The sequence below is a fragment of the Pelmatolapia mariae genome, linkage group LG10_11, assembly GCF_036321145.2.
Source record: "Pelmatolapia mariae isolate MD_Pm_ZW linkage group LG10_11, Pm_UMD_F_2, whole genome shotgun sequence".
NCBI lineage: Eukaryota > Metazoa > Chordata > Actinopteri > Cichliformes > Cichlidae > Pelmatolapia > Pelmatolapia mariae.
In genome coordinates this window covers 2959431-2978692 of record NC_086236.1, presented here as the reverse complement: position 1 = coordinate 2978692, position 19262 = coordinate 2959431, and the positions used below count along the sequence as shown (strand labels likewise).

General features: G+C 38.2%; 1 long non-coding RNA gene across 1 annotated transcript; it reads right to left on the bottom strand.

The window, feature by feature from the left end:
• Positions 1-3138: 3138 nt before the first annotated feature.
• Positions 3139-5933, bottom strand: LOC134637175 (uncharacterized). Its single transcript, XR_010095080.2, has 7 exons — positions 5855-5933; positions 5080-5191; positions 4680-4768; positions 4415-4566; positions 4268-4300; positions 3810-3963; positions 3139-3351 (listed from the first exon to the last, which is right to left on the bottom strand). It is a non-coding gene; the product is annotated as an uncharacterized LOC134637175 (long non-coding RNA).
• Positions 5934-19262: the final 13329 nt, after the last annotated feature.

Here is a 19262-nt window from a genome sequence, read left to right as displayed (position 1 = left end):
CTGCTAAAAATGAACAGAAAAGTCAAGCCGAAACAAATCGCTCCCAAATGAAAAGTACAAGTCGTATTGACAAAATTCTTTCACCGTGAGCGGCAGCAATGTCTAGTCTACCTAATTCTCGGTTTTCATGCCTGTGGAGTTTATTATATGGACGTGGTGACAGTGTAAAGACACCATGCTCTTCTGATTTTCAAACGAACCTTCTGAGCCATTTTAACATTACAGTCTATGGAAGAGTTGGAGGGAGTAGGCTGTGCTTTGGTGACATTTATGAAAGAACCATAACACCTAGTACAATAGTAAACACATTGGATGAAAGAGGACAGCGATGGCTACGTTTTGAGGGTAAAATCATACCTGTAGACGAAACGCTGCGGACACAGCAGCAGTTTTAAGAAAATATTTTAAGATTAATTCCCCCCCTGCTCTCACTCTACCAGTTGAGCTGTCTCACTCTAGCGGCAACATTCCGTCCCATACACACCCATTATAAACTCTGAAACGGGTGAAAAAACATCATGAAACTTAAACTGGAACTGAAGAAAAAGTATAATACATATTGAAAAGATAAATACAAGTTGAATAGTTGAATGTCTTGTCTTCGTTTTAAAGTTTGAATGGTGGCTCTATGTCAACGTATGTGGAAGTAGATACAGTTTGAAAATGAGTAAGTTGAATGAGGATTTGAAGGGTCTCCCCATTGAAATACATGGGAAATTTTTGTTGAAAAAAGTTGAATAATTTTAAAAATATAAATGTTATAAATGAGAAAAGTAGAAGCAGTCATGTCCAAAAGAAGAGGAATCTAACGGTGTTTGAATGATTTTTCTAAGTTGAACGGTTTTGAAGGAGATAGATGCCAAAAAACGTACGGAATATGATATAATAACTAGAAAGTGCATTTTCTGAAGAAACTGCAGTGTGAATGCTTGAATCTGAATGTATGCACTGAAATGAATTAATATTAACCTAAAAATGTTGAATGAGCTGGAAAAAACAGAATTTTTAACCTGAAAACAAAAGTGCAGAACCTTTGAAAGCTGATTTTTACACAGAAGAAGTTGGAAAATAGCTGAAAATGTTTTAAATGTAAATTAGAAAAACCTAAGATTCAAAGTCAGAAAACATCTGAATGAATATTAAAAGTTCATATTCTTTGAATCACTGAATGACTAAAATGTGATCCCTCCACTTGGATCCATAAAGTTTAAAAAGTTTAAATGTCTGAGGTTTGAAAGGCACGCTGTTGGAAAGAGAACAACGACGGCGACGTTTCGAGGGTAAAATGATGGCTGTAGAGCAAACACTGTGGACACAGCAGCAGTTGAAAGAGAAGTGTTTAAGATTAATCTTGGCACAGTGAGAGAGAGCTCATTAGGCAGGCAGGTGTGAGCCTGGTTGCTATAGTGACTGCACCCAATGGCTCCATACACACGGACACAGACATGCACCTCACTTTTGCTGCTTAAAATGAACAGAAAAGTCAGGCAGAAACAAATCGCTCCCAAATGAAAAGTACAGGTCGTATTGACAAAATTCTTTCACCGTGAGCGGCAGCAATGTCTAGTCTACCGAATTCTCAGTTTTCATGCCTGTGGAGTTTATTATATGGACGTGGTGACAGTGTAAAGACACCATGCTCTTCTGATTTTCAAACGAACCTTCTGAGCCATTTTAACATTGGAGTCTATGGAAGAGTTGGAGGGAGTAGGCTATGCTTTGGTGACATTTATGAAAGAACCATAACACCTAGGACAATAGTAAACACATTGGATGAAAGAGGACAGCGATGGCTACGTTTTGAGGGTAAAATCATACCTGTAGAGCAAACGCTGCGGACACAGCAGCAGTTTTTAAAAAGATTTTAAGATTAATTTTTTTGCTCCTTTCACTCTACCAGTTGAGCTGTCTCACTCAAGCCCCAACATTCCGTCCCATACACACCCATTATAAACTCTGAAACGGCTGAAAAAACATCATGAAACTTAAACTGGAACTGAAGAAAAAGTATAATAGATATTGAAAAGATAAATACAAGTTGAATAGTTGAATGACTTGTCTTCGTTTTAAAGTTTGAATGGTGGCTCTACGTCAATGTATGTGGAAGTAGATACAGTTTAAAGAGGAGTAACTTGAAGGAGAATTTGAAGGGTCTCCCCATTGAAATACATGGGAAATTTTTGTTGAAAAAAGTTGAATAATTTTAAAAATATAAATGTTATAAATGAGAAAAATACAAGCAGTCATGTCCAAAAGAAGAGGAATCTAACGGTGTTTGAATGGTTTTTCTAAGTTGAACGGTTTTGAAGGAGATAGAGTACAAAAAACGTACGGAATATATAATAACTAGAAAGTGCATTTTCTGAAGAAACTGCAGTGTGAATGCTTGAATCTGAATGTATGCACTGAAATGAATTAATTACTGAATATTAAGCTAAAAATGTTGAATGAGCTGGAAAATACAGAAATTTTCACCTGAAAACAAAAGTGCTGAACTGCTAAAAGCTGACAATCACACAGAAGAAGTTAGAAAAGAGCTGAAAAGTTTTTCAATAAAACTTAGAAAAACCTAAGAAATGAGAAAAGAAAATTTAGAGTCAAAAAACCTCTGAATGAATTTTAAAAGTTCATATTCTTTGAATCACTGATGACTTTTTAAACCACACCGTTTAAAAAGTTTAAAAATCTGAGCTTTGAAAGACACAGAAGAAGTTAGAAAATAGGTGAAAAGTTTTTAAATTAAAATTAGAAAAACATAAGAAATAAGAAAAGGAAATTTAGAGTCAAAAAACCTCTTAATGAATATTAAAAGTTCACCCAGATAGCAAGGAAACATTGAAACAATGTTGAGTCAATATCAGGCGACGTCATTGAAGCAACGTTGAAGTGTGACGTTGACCCAACATCACTCTTGCCCCCATTTTTAACGTTGAAACAACGTCAGGTTTTGATGTTGAATCAATGTTGAAACCTGACATTGATTCGACGTTATATTTTCTAACACTGTTGACATTGAAACAATGTCAGATTCTGATATTGAAACACTGTTGAGATATGGTATTGATTTTCCACCTCTTTCGCACAGTTGCTTTTTATTGAAAAAAAAACAAAAAACCAAAAAAGGTCAATAGACATGTATCATTTGCAAAATACTTTATTAAAAGACAAAGTTTCCTATTTACATTTCTATGTTTCACGTCACTTTTTATTATTTACTCCGGGATGGGGATGGATGATGTGCTTCCTGCGCGCCACCCGTACGATCTGGAGCATATCTGAGCCATTTCTGGACTGCTTGAGAAAAGACCAACTCAGACATAGAGTTCGCCCCTACCTGCTGCGCCAGGCCATCTAGGACAAAAAATAGACACACACACAAAAAAAGGGAATTAGAGCACATGAATAAGCTCTTGTTAATTGTCTTCAGCAGGGAGAAAGTATGTAAACTCCTAGGCTAATAAACATGAAAGTCACCAGGCGGAAATCAGCAAACTGCCGCATTTGATTCCCAAAGAGCTATAAGCTGAAAATGCGATATGTCTTAGCATGGTGTGCCGTGTATCCTTTAAAAAAAAAAAAGAAAACATGGGTCCTCGGGCTGTACAAAGTGTACAACCCGAGGACAAAACAAGCCGAAGACCAAAGACTCCATCTCCAGATTAACCGGACATGAAAGTCTTGTTATTAAGAAAGACAAAGTAATATAGCAAAAAACAGACATAGGAAATGTGAAACGCACCCAGCACATCAATTGATCCCTTTATTGTTCACTTTAGGCTCATAAAACTACAATAAATGTTAAAACTTACCAAATATGCATCTGCACAGCGCTGTCTCTTTAAATGCCCTTTTTTGCTTTGTCTGGTCCTTGTTTTTTTTCCCCTGTCCAGTTGAGTACAGAGGCCAGCTCCTTTGTAATGGCATAAACCATCCAGCAGCACCAATCAACGCAAAGCGTCTCACCTATAGACACATTTTAAGAGATGGAATTAGCGAGTCTCATGTCTTAAATGTGTATGCAAGTGCTTGTGTGTTTACTTCATGTAATTGATGATAGAAACATGTCATTTGGTTTTCCCTAAAGCCTGGTTTTCAAGTCATACAAAGAATAAACCAAAGTATTGGCAGTACAATGTATTTCTATTCCCTTTTGTTGGATATTCATTTGTTAGTTCTTGTAACTGCTAAAAGTGTTTACTAGTTTTTGCCTGTCACATATATTTGTTATACCATGTAAACTGTGAAATTCCAAGATTTTCAAACTTGCCTTGTAATAGTGGCTTCACAGAGTCTCTGGAATCTACAGAAAAAAAAAAATCACAACAAGATGACATTCAGGAGTATAAACTGGTGTTTTGAAGATAAGAGTACAATGACATTGTGATGCAGCTTTAAAGCTTTTTTAAAAGCATACCATCTATAGGGAAGACATCAGACTCTGCATGCTGGCGAGATCGCAAAGCTGTGTCGGTTTGTGCCGGAGTGGCGAAAGGTGCCGGAAGCTGGGTGGGGCATTATGATGGTTGCTATCAGTGGGCTGGGGGGCAGACTGCGGAGTGATGAGGGCTGTTTAGAAAAAGATAATTTTTTAAGTATTTAAGAATACAGACAACTTGTCAAAAAAGTTTCCTCGTGTCAGACACAGATATGTACACAGACACTAGACAGTATTTTATTACCTGGTATTTTCACTCGAGGGGCCTGGGGAAACCGTTTTTTTGTAGGCTGCTCATCCTCTGAGTCCGTATATGTGTACAGGGGATTTGGTCTAAAGAAAAGAAATTAAAAACGGTCTTAAGTAATTGTAAATATGCTTTTGGCATATTGTTTCCTAAAGTTAGTTTGATTTCTAACAACACACACAGGAAACAGAGACGTGCAAGAAGGTACAGTATACAATGAATTTTTGAAGTGCACAAGTGTACACGGCTTTGCATTTTTAAAAAGTTTACAAACTTCCACTTTTTGGACTATATTATGTGGTGATATTGCAGTATGCAAGCACCACAGATATGTATAAAAGACAAGATCATAAATTCTTAACAATCAAAGATATGTTTGTGAATATAAAGGTTTTACTTGTGCTTTCTTTTAAGACTGGTCTGGGTTTCTTCTTCGGACTGAAGGTCAGACGTATCACAGCATTCACGTGGATATCTCTGAAGACTGCGTTCTGCTTCGTGAAATGTGCCTGGAAATACAAACACAATGTACGGCCAGACATACATTACGTGTGGACAAAAGGTGCAAACGCATAGAAAAATCAGCGGTTTCAAAAATACGCTGGTACGTGTGGACGTAGCCTTATTCATTATTCAAGGCACAAACGGAAAGTCATGTACGCGTGCAACGTAAAGTTAGTTGAGCGTGCAACGTACAGTCACGCATGCTGCGTGAGCATTCAAACTGAGTCTAAAGTTTTCGTGTGCGCATTGAAGCGAGTGCTCTCCAATCATCAAAAGTAACAAAGTCATTGAACACGTTTATACAGTTAACTTTACGTTTATCAATCATATATCACAGATTTAGAATTTTTTGTAGTACTAAGCAACTACAGAGCGAAAGTCTGGGTCAAGCGCCGAGGCGACGGCAAGAACAAAGGAAACCTCGAAGCGTTAAAGCTAGCTTTGTAAGGGAATATAACGAAGAAATTATGAAACAAAAATGTTTTCTTTGTTGATATACTTTGTTCGCAGTGCAATTTATTTGTTGCCGGATTGTAAGAAGTAGACACAATTTAAATAACAGTAAAAAAAAAACTCGTTAATGTACAACATTAACAAGTTTTTTTTTTACTGTTATTCAAATGCAAACATGGAAATACCGAGTAGGAAAAAAAATCATTCATTCTTACCTTATACTAATCATGGTGCAGGCCAGTGCAGTGCATGAACTGATGCCTTCTCCGGTCAATTCCGCTGAGAGTAAATTAAATGTCCCACTCTACTGTAGAAGACAATGAATACCGGGGGAGGGGGGGGGGGGGGTGTACCAATGTGAGAGGGGTGCTGCGGAATAGTCCAAGTGATCGCTGCTTTAATTTCCCGGTCAACTATACATAAATTGCACGTAGACACGATTTTTTAAAGCTGGTGAACTAGACCAAGTCATTGATAACAAATGAACAATAAATTTACTTTCTCTGGTACTTTATACCCGATCAGTTGCAATGCAATTTAATGCTCAACTACAAATCGATGGTTTTTGATGGTGACCGGAGCCGAATGATCGTCAACTATAAATAGACGTTTTCTCGATGTTGTTGTTGTCACCTGGTCGACTATAAATAGATCAAATATCAATGACAAAAAAACAACGGTGAATCAACATCGTTACAACGTCTCTATAGTAAGACCGTCGGTTTACCACAGTATTTCAACGTTGTTACAACATTGGCATTTCAACCCCGACCATATACGACGGTTCGGATGAAAAATCAACATAGATTCAATGTCGTCTTGCTATCTGGGCATATTCTTTCAATAACTGAATGACTAAAATGTGATCCCTCCACTTGGATCCACACAGTTTAAAAGGTTTACATCTCTGAGCTTTGAAAGACACGGTGTTGGAAAGAGAAGAACGATGGCGACGTTTTGAGGGTAAAATGATATCTGTAGAGGAAACACTGTGGACACAGCAGCAGTTTAAAGAGAAGTGTTTAAGATGAATCTTGGCACAGTAAGAGACAGAGCTCGTTAGGCAGGCAGGTGTGAGCCTGGTTGCTATAGTGACTGCACCCAATGGCTCCATACACACGCTCACAGACATGCACCTCACTTTTGCTGCTTAAAATGAACAGAAAAGTCAGGCCGAAACAAATCGTTCCCAAATGAAAAGTACACGTCGTATTGACAAAATTCTTTCACCGTGAGCGCCAGCAATGTCTACTCTACTTAATTCTCAGTTTTCATGCCGGTGGAGTTTATTATATGGACGTGGTGACAGTGGAAAGACACCATGCTCTTCTGATTTTCAAACGAACCTTCTGAGCCATTTTAACATTGGAGTCTATGGAGGAGTTGGAAGGAGGAGGCTGTGCATTGGTGACATTTATGAAAGAACCATAACACCTAGTACAATAGTAAACACATTGGATGAAAGAGGACAGCGATGGCTACGTTTTGAGGGTAAAATCATACCTGTAGAGCAAACGCCGCGGAAACAGCAGCAGTTTTAAAAAAAGATTTTAAGATTAATTATTTTGCCTCTCTCACTCTGCCAGTTGAGCTGTCTCACTCTAGCGGCAACATTCCATCCCATACACACCCATTATAAACTCTGAAACGGCTGAAAAAACATCATGAAACTTAAACTGGAACTGAAGAAAAAGTATAAAAGATATTGAAAAGATAAATACAAGTTGAATAGTTGAATGTCTTGTCTTCGTTTTAAAGTTTGAACGGTGGCTCTATGTCAACGTATGTGGAAGTAGATACAGCTTGAAAATGAGTAAGTTGAATGAGGATTTGAAGGGTCTCCCCATTGAAATACATGGGAAATTTTTGTTGAAAAAAGTTGAATAATTTTAAAAATATAAATGTTATAAATGAGAAAAGTAGAAGCAGTCATGTCCAAAAGAAGAGGAATCTAACGGTGTTTGAATGATTTTTCTAAGTTGAACGGTTTTGAAGGAGATAGATGCCAAAAAACGTACGGAATATGATATAATAACTAGAAAGTGCATTTTCTGAAGAAACTGCAGTGTGAATGCTTGAATCTGAATGTATGCACTGAAATGAATTAATTGCTGAATGTTAAGTTAAAAATGTTGAATGAGATGAAAAATACAAGTATTTTAAACTGAAAACAAAAAAGCTGAACTGCTAAAAGCTAAAGGTTACACAGAAGAAGTTGGAAAAAAGCTGAAAATGTTTTAAATGTAAATTAGAAAAACCTAAGAAATGAGAAAGAAAATTCAAAGTCAGAAAACATCTGAATGAATATTAAAACTTCATGTTCTTTGAATCACTGAATGACTAAAATGTGATCCCTCCTCTTGGATCCACACAGTTTAAAAAATTTAAATGTCTGAGCTTTGAAAGACACGGTGTTGGAAAGAGAACAACGATGGTGACATTTTGAGGGTAAAATGATGGCTGTAGAGCAAACACTGTGGACACAGCAGCAGTTGAAAGTGTTTAAGATGAATCTTGGCACAGTGAGAGAGAGAGCTCGTTAAGCAGGCAGGTGTGAGCCTGGTTGCTATAGTGACTGCACCCAATGGCTCAGTACACACACACAGACATGCACCTCACTTTTGCTGCTTAAAATGAACAGAAAAGTCAGGCCGAAACAAATCATTCCCAAATGAAAAGTACAAGTCCTATTGACAAAATTCTTTCACCGTGAGCGGCAGCAATGTCTAGTCTACCTAATTCTCGGTTTTCATGCATGTGGAGTTTATTATATGGACGTGGTGACAGTGGAAAGACACCATGCTCTTCTGATTTTCAAACGAACCTTCTGAGCCATTTTAACATTGGAGTCTATGGAGCAGTTGGAGGGAGTAGGCTGCGCATTGGTGACATTTATGAAAGAACCATAACACCTATTACAATAGTAAACACATTGAATGAAAGAGGACAGCGATGGCTACATTTTGAGGGTAAAATGATGGCTGTAGAGCGAATGCTGCGGACACAGCAGCAGTTTTAAAAAAGATTTTAAGATTAATTTTCGACCTGCTTCCACTCTGGCAGTTGAGCTGTCTCACTCTAGCGGCAACATTCCGTCCCATACACACCCATTATAAACTCTGAAACGGGTGAAAAAACAGCATGAAACTTAAACTGGAACTGAAGAAAAAGTATAAAAGATATTGAAAAGATAAATACAAGTTGAATAGTTGAATGTCTTGTCTTCGTTTTAAAGTTTGAATGGTGGCTCTATGTCAACGTATGTGGAAGTAGTAAGAGTTTAAAAATGAATAAGTTGAAGGAGAATTTGAAGGGTCTCCCCATTGAAATACATGGGAAATTTTTGTTGGAAAAAGTTGAATAAAATTAAAAATATAAATGTTAAAAATGAGAAAAGTAGAAGCAGTCATGTCCAAAAGAAGAGGAATCTAACGGTGTTTGAATGGTTTTTCTAAGTTGAACGGTTTTGAAGGAGTTAGATGCCAAAAAACGTACGGAATATGAAATAATAATAATAAAGATTACAACAACAATACTGTGAATGCTTTTACAAGCATTCACACTAATAAAGATTAGAAGAACAATACTGTGAATGCTTTTACAAGCATTCACACTAATAAAGATTAGAAGAACAATACTGTGAATGCTTTTACAAGCATTCACACTAACTAGAAAGTGCATTTTCTGAAGAAACTGCAGTGTGAATGCTTGAATCTGAATGTATGCACTGAAATGAATTAATTACTGAATATTAAGCTAAAAATGTTGAATGAGCTGGAAAATACAGAAATTTTCACCTGAAAACAAAAGTGCTGAACTGCTAAAAGCTGACAATCACACAGAAGAAGTTGGAAAAGAGCTGAAAAGTTTTTCAATAAAACTTAGAAAAACCTAAGAAATGAGAAAAGAAAATTTAGAGTCAAAAAACCTCTGAATGAATATTAAAAGTTCATATTCTTTGAATCACTGATGACTTTTTCAACCACACCGTTTAAAAAGTTTAAAAATCTGAGCTTTGAAAGACACAGAAGAAGTTAGAAAATAGCTGAAAAGTTTTTAAATTAAAATTAGAAAAACATAAGAAATAAGAAAAGGAAATTTAGAGTCAAAAAACCTCTTAATGAATATTAAAAGTTCATATTCTTTCAATAACTGAATGACTAAAATGTGATCCCTCCACTTGGATCCACACAGTTTAAAAGGTTTACATCTCTGAGCTTTGAAAGACACGGTGTTGGAAAGAGAAGAACGATGGCGACGTTTTGAGGGTAAAATGATATCTGTAGAGGAAACACTGTGGACACAGCAGCAGTTTAAAGAGAAGTGTTTAAGATGAATCTTGGCAGAGTGAGAGACAGAGCTCGTTAGGCAGGCAGGTGTGAGCCTGGTTGCTATAGTGACTGCACCCAGTGGCTCCATACACACGCTCACAGACATGCACCTCACTTTTGCTGCTTAAAATGAACAGAAAAGTCAGGCCGAAACAAATCGTTCCCAAATGAAAAGTACACGTCGTATTGACAAAATTCTTTCACCGTGAGCGCCAGCAATGTCTAGTCTACTCAATTCTCAGTTTTCATGCCTGTGGAGTTTATTATATGGACGTGGTGACAGTGAAAAGACACCATGCTCTTCTGATTTTCAAACGAACTTTCTGAGCCATTTTAACATTGGAGTCTATGGAAGAGTTGGAAGGAGGAGGCTGCGCATTGGTGACATTTATGAACGAACCATAACACCTAGTACAATAGTAAACACATTGGATGAAAGAGGACAGCGATGGCTACGTTTTGAGGGTAAAATCATACCTGTAGAGCAAACGCCGCGGACACAGCAGCAGTTTTAAAAAAGATTTTAAGATTAATTATTTTGCTTCGCTCACTCTGCCAGTTGAGCTGTCTCACTCTAGCCCCAACATTCCGTCCCATACACACCCATTATAAACTCTGAAACGGGTGAAAAAACATCATGAAACTTAAACTGGAACTGAAGAAAAAGTATAACAGATATTGAAAAGATAAATACAAGTTGAATAGTTGAATGTCTTGTCTTCGTTTTAAAGTTTGAATGGTGGCTCTATGTCAATGTATGTGGAAGTAGATACAGTTTGAAAATGAGTAAGTTGAATGAGGATTTGAAGGGTCTCCCCATTGAAATACATGGGAAATTTTTGTTGAAAAAAGTTGAATAAAATTAAAAATATAAATGTTATAAATGAGAAAAGTAGAAGCAGTCATGTCCAAAAGAAGAGGAATCTAACGGTGTTTGAATGGTTTTTCTAAGTTGAATGGTTTTGAATGAGTTAGATGCCAAAAAACGTACGGAATATGGAATAATAGATAATAAGAAAGATTACAACAACAATACTGTGAATGCTTTTACAAGCATTCACACTAATAATAATAAAGATTAGAAGAACAATACTGTGAATGCTTTTACAAGCATTCACACTAATAAAGATTAGAAGAACAATACTGTGAATGCTTTTACAAGCATTCACACTAATAATAATAATAATAAAGATTACAACAACAATACTGTGAATGCTTTTACAAGCATTCACACTAATAAACATTTGAGTTTTGTTAACATAAAAATGTTGTGGTTGTGTACTTATTTTTTATAAGTTCTGTGAACTTATTCCTTTGAATTTGTAAACTTGAAACTGTAAGTCATGTTAACTGCACATATTTGAGTTGACCGTTCTCAAAAGACACAAGTACCATGTAATCCAAACTTTTATGTTCTGGAAAAATTTGACTTGTAAGTTGATCAACTCAAAAAAATTGAGGCAATCGATTGCCTCAATTTTTTTGAGTTCTGGTAACTTATTCGGGTTTACAGTGTGTCTGTTATACCCAGTGCATAAATGTCTGTGTGTTAGCGCTGATTATTCAAACCCTGTTTAAAATGTGACACATTTGTTATCCAAAAACATTTCCTCTAAATGTTGCAAAGTTACTGATTTAAAAATTACATTTTTGAATTTGTAATTGCATGACGAACATACGATAGACTCTTGAGCATATTTATATAGCTACATTCACAATGGTATAACAGTGCTATATAAAAGATGTCCAAGCACCAATGCACTCTAATGCAAGCCTCTAAACTACATGTTGATAAGTGCATGAAGTTAACCTCTACCTCTACAGCTGAAAACAGTTTGTATCCATACTCTGAGGGTCTGCTGAATTGTTTTTTAATATGGCACTTTTTTGATGAACTGCAGATGATGAATTCCTCTTTATTGTAGAAACTGTCCCTAAGCTATTGTTGGTCATACTTAATGAGTTCCCTAGCTACTTCCTTACTATGTCAGTAAACACACACACACACACACACACACACACACACACACACACACACCAACAACAACAACAACAACAACAACAACAACAACAACACAGAGAAGAAGAAGAGGGGATAGTTTTACTATGCATTATAAAAACGTTCTGGCTTTAGAATCATTGGTTGTTTACTGCTCCGTACTTTGGGAGTCATACTGTTGTGATACTGTGGAGAATAGGATAAGGTTTGATAGACTAAACCATTACACACAAAACTTCAAAACCTAGGGAGTGAGTGAGACTGCTAACTGTGTCGTTCAGCAATAAACTTATGTACAAATGTGTTAGTAAAGAAACTGCAAACTATAAAAGGAATCTGGATTTAAATAGAACATAGTAGTGATAGATTAAGTGCAGGAAACACTAATATAAGGTGTCTATGGAACAAATCTCCTTCAGCGTTCAAATGACCAAAGTGAGGACTACAGGCGTTTCTCTCAGTTGGTTGTGTTTAGGGGAAAAGCAGCTAAATACACTGAGACTGCTCCACATTGTTAGTGAGTTAACTCTGGATGTCTGAAGGTTTTGTCAAACTTGGAGTGAACAAAAGCAGAAAAACAGTAAAAGATGCAGACAGTGAAAGTCTGGTTTATTTTATGAATACAATGAAACATTTTACAGTCCACAGAGCAAAGTAGCATACGTGATAAATAGATACACATAACACGGACAGTGAGAAGTAAAACTCATCGTCTTACCACATGTTATATTCTGTAAGCTTAAAATAAACCACAGAAATTAGTGTTTAGTGTTTTAAAGTGATCCAATAAAACATGAGTCAACATTACTGGAGTGACACTTTAACGATGCTTCATATCACCGTGTTTATGATGATAAAACATGTTCTCTCATTAGTAGATGTCTGCGCTGTCACTTGTCATGAAAATGTCCTGAGCCAGGGTTCAAGCTATCTCTTCAATTACCATTGATCATTAATAGGACCCACAAAAGATTTGTTACATTATGCCCATAAACAACATGCTTTTATAGAAATCGTTGTGACACAAAATATTTAGATTCTTGTTTCACAATGTGCATGAACTCAAAATCTTTAGAGTTTCATATTTATATAGTATCGCAAAGAATACATTTATACCATTGTATGAGCTACACTTCTTGTAAAAAATAAACTGATTGGTAATGCGTTTGAGAAAAGCTCCTGCTGTGACCTTCCTTCTGTGAGGGCACGCACACTTACACTCACACTCACTCACACACACACACACACACACACACACACACACACAGAGAGAGAGAGAGAGAGAGAGAGGTGGAGATCATTACAGTTTTTCTCAAATGCTAAAACACAAAAGCCAATCCTCTAAACCAAATGACCAGTTGTCTAAACACATTTACTAAATCTAGCCATCATTTACCAATATCATAAACACATGTGACATGAAGACACAATTCACAGAACACAATCCTCCGGTGTCACAAATCTAACCACATCTTTCCTTGCTAAGACACAAGTTGCAAAAGAACTCTGCTCATATTCTCAAATAAAAGCTCATGTGATGCAAAATGCTTGCCACAGTCAGCAATATTTGAACACAATGAACATACCTGGCGTCATTCATTACACACAACGACTCAAAATTGAAGACACTTGTTGCTAATGCTGTGAACACATGTATAAAAGCAAGTTCAGAGTGCAGATTCCAAACAAACACAATGGATGAAGGCAGAGTCAGGAGAAGAAGAATTCAATGCAGAGGAGGGAGAAGAGCTGGCCCTGGAAGAAGAGAAGCAGGCCAACGAGGAAGAGGAGTTCAAATCAGTTGTGACTGTATTGTAACACGTGTCAATTGACAACACATGTTTCTTTCTTTAGAGTTGAAATAATGCCACATAGAGGTGGGAGGGTTGCCATATTTACAGCCGCACAAGAAACCCTCATTGTGGATATGGTTCGTGGGAACAACCTCATCAGACTCCGGGAGATCAGAGACAAAGTCATTGCCGATAATGTCAACTTTGAGAGCATTGACGATGTCAGCTTGGCCACAATAGACCGAGTTTTCCGGCGCCAAAAGATGCGGATGAAACAGGTCTATAGGGTTCCCTTTGAGCGCAACTCTGTGCGACACAAAGACCTACTTTAACAGTTTGTGCAAGTAAGTATCATTGACTGTAGAAAACATGGACGACGCGACTCCGCCTCCTACCATTGTGCAAAAATGAAGCCAAAATATCCCGATTGTGGAGGCTGCCATCTTGCAAATTTGGAGCCAGAGTCTGCGCAGTAGTGACTTGAGGTGGAGCGACTGTGTAACGATCGGCCCACACACCCGCTGGACATGACCGCAAACACGCCCCCCTACACTTTTTACGAAGCCCGGCTGCTCGAGTTTTTTTTTTTTTTGCTGGTTTAACGCGACTGACGACTCGTTTAATTAAGGTAAATACAACCATGTCACTGTTATAAAACAAGACGCACAGCTTATCATCTTATAGTTCTAAAATCACTTTGTTGTTAATTCATTAGCTAGATTAGCCGCTAGCATACGCGCTGTGTTGGAGGCTTGTTGCTAGCTAGTTAGCGATGCTACACACCTGCTACTCTAATAGTCTGTGTTATGGAAGGATTCAGCACTTCTTATGTTTGTTTTTATCCATTTTTAGACAGCGATGAGATCATCTGCACACTCCACAGAGGCCCAGAGTTACTGTTAATATTAAAAATATAATGCTGTCCTTTGAGATTTTAACATAAGACTGTGAGTGTAATGGATCTAAAACTGTTTAAATCTTCAGAGCCCTCTACAGCTTGGTAACATGGAAACTTTAAAAACATCAGCAGAACGTTTTAGTAGTGTAGTCTAATTTGTTCTTTTCATTTAATAATAGAGTCCATATTATATCAACAGCTACATTCACCCTGGAGAGAAACTAGTGAGGGAGACCATCAGGACCAAGCTGGGTTTCCTGGGTCCAGAGGTTTGGAGAAACTTCTTCCTTTTCTTTCATCACAGCTGTCCTGTGCCAGATGTTCTGTTGACCGACTGAGAGAGGCATCATTTAGGAAACACCAGGAAGACTGAAGCTCATCGCATTGATCAAGCAGGATACTCCCCAGAGTCTCCAGACTTTTACATAAAGATATTATATTCAGTCCTGTAGAAAGTTATATATTTAAAAATATATGATCCTCTCTGGTTACTCTGGTATGAATAATCTGAATCACTTTATGGTAAATAACACACAATCTGCAAAAAACTGTGAAAGAACTCCAGATGACAAGTTTGTAGTTCAACATACAAGTGACGACCTTTGACCTTCATCAGGTTTTATTTAATTGTGTCAGAGAAAATCTCATATGCTCTTCATGCAGCTGAGTACATCAAGTGTTTAAAACGGAAGCTGTGCAGGTCTGAGATACAAACTGAGGTCCTGTTAATGCTGATATATAGTGACACAGTTACATGAGTGATTAATCCTTTTGTTTTTTTTGTCTTTAACTTTATCAATAAAGCTGCAGCTTTCACTACAGCACGTGTGGTACTTTAACCTTTGCACTGTTTTCATCAGTTCATTTTGAAGTTAACATGTTGGATGATCTGTCTGCTGTCACTGGGTGGTGCTGAGGTCTGAATCTGAGGGCAGCTCCTGTAATCACAAAGGAACAGAACCATCAAACTCAAGTATACATTTTATCCCTCAAAATTGAAATAAAGCTGATTCTTCTGTCCTCACACACTCAGGTTCTGAAGTTCTTCTCTTACATTTTTTCAGTATTACAGTACACTACAGTACTTTAATCCATAGTTCCTGATTAATGAGTTACTGAAGTACAAGCTTTTAAAAAAGATGTTACTGTCTTTACAGATGTGGCAAGAGACTGTTTGCATATATTTGATATTCAGTTCTGTGCAGGAGCTGAAGCAGCGTGCAGCCTGTTGCTTTTACAGTATAATACTTGTAATAAAAGTACAGTAATTAGTGACTGAGCAGCCCGGGGGCGTTTCTCTTGATTTCTTTAGTAAGTTCATTCACCTGCACAGATTAGCTGAACGAACCCTGACAGCCGAGTGCTCATCTTAGCTAGCTAGGTCTCAGGACCTAGCTAAGGACAGAAGTTACGGATTATCTTACAAACACGTTTAACTTACCGAAAAAGTGCAGCGGGGCCTCGGGTCCTTCTGTCGAATAGTCCAATTTACTGAAGAACACCTCAGGCTGTCAGGTTAAAACACGGTCGTGTTTTCGTAGCGTAAACGCTGGCCCGCCTCTCAGAGCCTACGCTCTATCTGCTATTCTCGAACAGAGATACGCAAGTTTCTCCGTGACTGCAGCTGTCAGTCAAAGCTGCTGTGATGACGTTTCACCCCAATTTACAGTTTTTCTCAGTTGCTTTGGTGCATTTCTCACAACAGAATTGATCTCTGCACCACTACTAAGGCTTTTCTCAAAACAATTAGTGCAAACTGCAAAACATGGTGGATAACTTGCAAAAGTGAGTCCCTTCATCAAAACAGATAATATATTCATCAAAAGCAAGTACTTATATCAATCAAAGTGTCAGGGCTGTCACAATTACAAGTCATTACACCAGCACCTTTGGTCACAAAATCAAATGGTTTAAACATGTTCTCATTGTGACGGATTTCTTTGGAGGTGCTTCCCAATGACATGTCAAGTCTGGACAGCATGCATGGCATGTTGAAAACCATAAATTGTAAAGGAAAATCAAGACACTTCATATGCACTCTTGATAATATTCGATTGAAACTGTGCACAGCATTGTGCAACTGGGGAAACACAGTAAATCAAACATTTTACAGCAAACATAAACTCACTTAGACAGTAAACCTTACTGCAGTAGTTATGAAACAAAAAGAAAAATGAAAAACAGACACTGCTGCATATCAACCATTGATATTAGACGCTCCCGTCTGTCTGCCCACATATTTGCATCAACATCACAGCGAATGTCAGCTCTATCGATGCATCGGGGAAAGTATCTTCTGGAGTGTCGAATCCACCCTCTGCAGGACTCTGCTGATGTCATCACAAGCTGCATCCATAGCTGCTAGCAGGGTCATTTGGGTATGTGGATGCCTGTCATATACCTTCCACCTCCAGGAAGAGAAAAACTCCTCAATTGGATTTAGGAATGGAGTGTGAGGAGGAAGAAACTCCATAAGCATCCTGTCGTGTGCTGCAAACCACTGCCTGACTACAACAGAGTGATGGAAGCTAACATTATCCCAAACCACTACATACATTGTCCGATTGTCACCAGGATCATCCCTTTCATTTTGTGGGATTAGATCCCTATAAAGAGCGTCCAGTTTTGTAGATTCAGTATGCACCTCATGCCAATCCTGTCTGTTGGTTTACATTATATATATACTTGTAGGGTAGGGGATACTGTAACGCGATTCACCTGTGACTGGGTAGCAGAGGCTTTTCATTGGTTTTAAGTAACAGTAACACACACCAATTTTCATTAGTGTGAGATAAGGTTCACCTGAGAAAAGTAATTTATGGAGATTTTCATGGAAACTCCTTGAAAATAGGGTTTTCAAAATGGGTGTACAAATTGTTTGACAAGATGTTCAACAATTTTGAGTGCACTGACACAAGCAATGAAATGAAGACTATTAGTTGTATGGACAATGACTATTCAGCCGGTACAAGTATAAATAATTGTGACATTCATGATGAAAGCAAGGAGATAGTGACCATTCTTTAGATATTTGTACTTACTCAACTGATTCATGTCCAAGATCATTTGCAGTTTGTTCAGAGAGGGGAGAAATTGCTACTATGATGTGCACAAATGACTGAGTGTTGTGGAGGTTGAACTAATAGTTATGAGAATTTCAATTCTGATCTGAGAAACGCACCAAAGCGACTGAGAAAAACTGTAAGTTGCTTGAAGACGTTTCACCTTCATCCGAGAAGCTTCTTCAGTTCTAAGGTCAAATGGTGGAGAGTCCCAGATTTAAACCCAGTGGGAGTGTCCCCCCAAAGAGGGACAAAGGACCCCCTGATGATCCTCTACCTAATCACATGAGCCGAGGTGTGAAAGCGGGCGTGGGTCACAATCAGCCAGGGTTTCGGGTGAGCTCATTGCGAAACCTGGCCCCACCCTATCATGTGATTTCCTGAGGTCAGATGGCCCAGGATGTGAGTGGGCGTTAAGGCGTCTGGGAAGGATCTCAAAACTGGATTATAGATGGCAGACAGTTGGTGTCGTAAACCACCGCCTCTGTTCAAAGATGGTCGCTCACAGTGGACATAGATGGCCTCTTTCACTCCTCTTTCAAACCATCTGTCCTCTCTGTCCAAAATGTGAACGTTGGCATCCTCGAAAGAGTGACCTTTGACCTTTAGATGCAGATGAACTGCTGAGTCTTGTCCCGTGGAGGTGGCTCTTCTATGTTGTGCCATGCGCTTGTGAAGTGGCTGTTTGGTTTCTCCGATGTAGAGGTCTGGGCATTCCTCGCTGCACTGTACAGCATACACCACATTGTTAAGTCTGTGTTTTGGAGTTTTGTCTTTCGGGTGAACCAGTTTCTGTCTGAGTGTGTTGCTGGGTCTGAAGTACACTGGGATGTCGTGTTTGGAGAAAACTCTCCTGAGTTTCTCTGATACACCGGCTACATAGGGGATGACAACGTTGTTGCGTCTGTCTTTCTTATCCTCCCTCACTGGTGTCTGATCTTCTTTTCTGTGCATCTTTGCTGACTTTATAAATGCCCAATTAGGATAACCGCATGTTTTAAGTGCTTCCTTTACATGTGTGTGTTCCTTCTTTTTCCCTTCAGGCTTAGAGGGAACATGTTCTGCCCGGTGGTGTAGGGTCCTGATTACTCCAAGTTTGTGTTCCAGAGGGTGATGGGAGTCAAAGAGGAGGTACTGGTCCGTGTGTGTGGGCTTCTGGTAAACTTCAGTGTCCCTTCTGTTTTCCCTTTACTTCATCTTTCTTTCTCCCTTTCCTATCCCTCAGTCATGTCTGTCCCATCTGTAACAACTGAAAATAAAATAAAATAAAATAAAATAAAGTAAAATAAAATAAATAATAACAACAAACGTTGATCAAATGGACCAATACGGCAAAGCCGTGATGATCCATTTGGCAAAGTAAATCCATTGGGTATCCTTGTTGGTCTTCAGACAACAATTCTGATGGCTAAAGAACCAAATGTGACAGGCAAAAAAAAAAAAAAAAGAGGTTCCCATTCTCTTCAATGTGCACAGCGCAGTCCAGGAAAGGCAAACAGTCGTCCTTTGTATCTTCCCTCGTGAACTTGATGTTTTTATC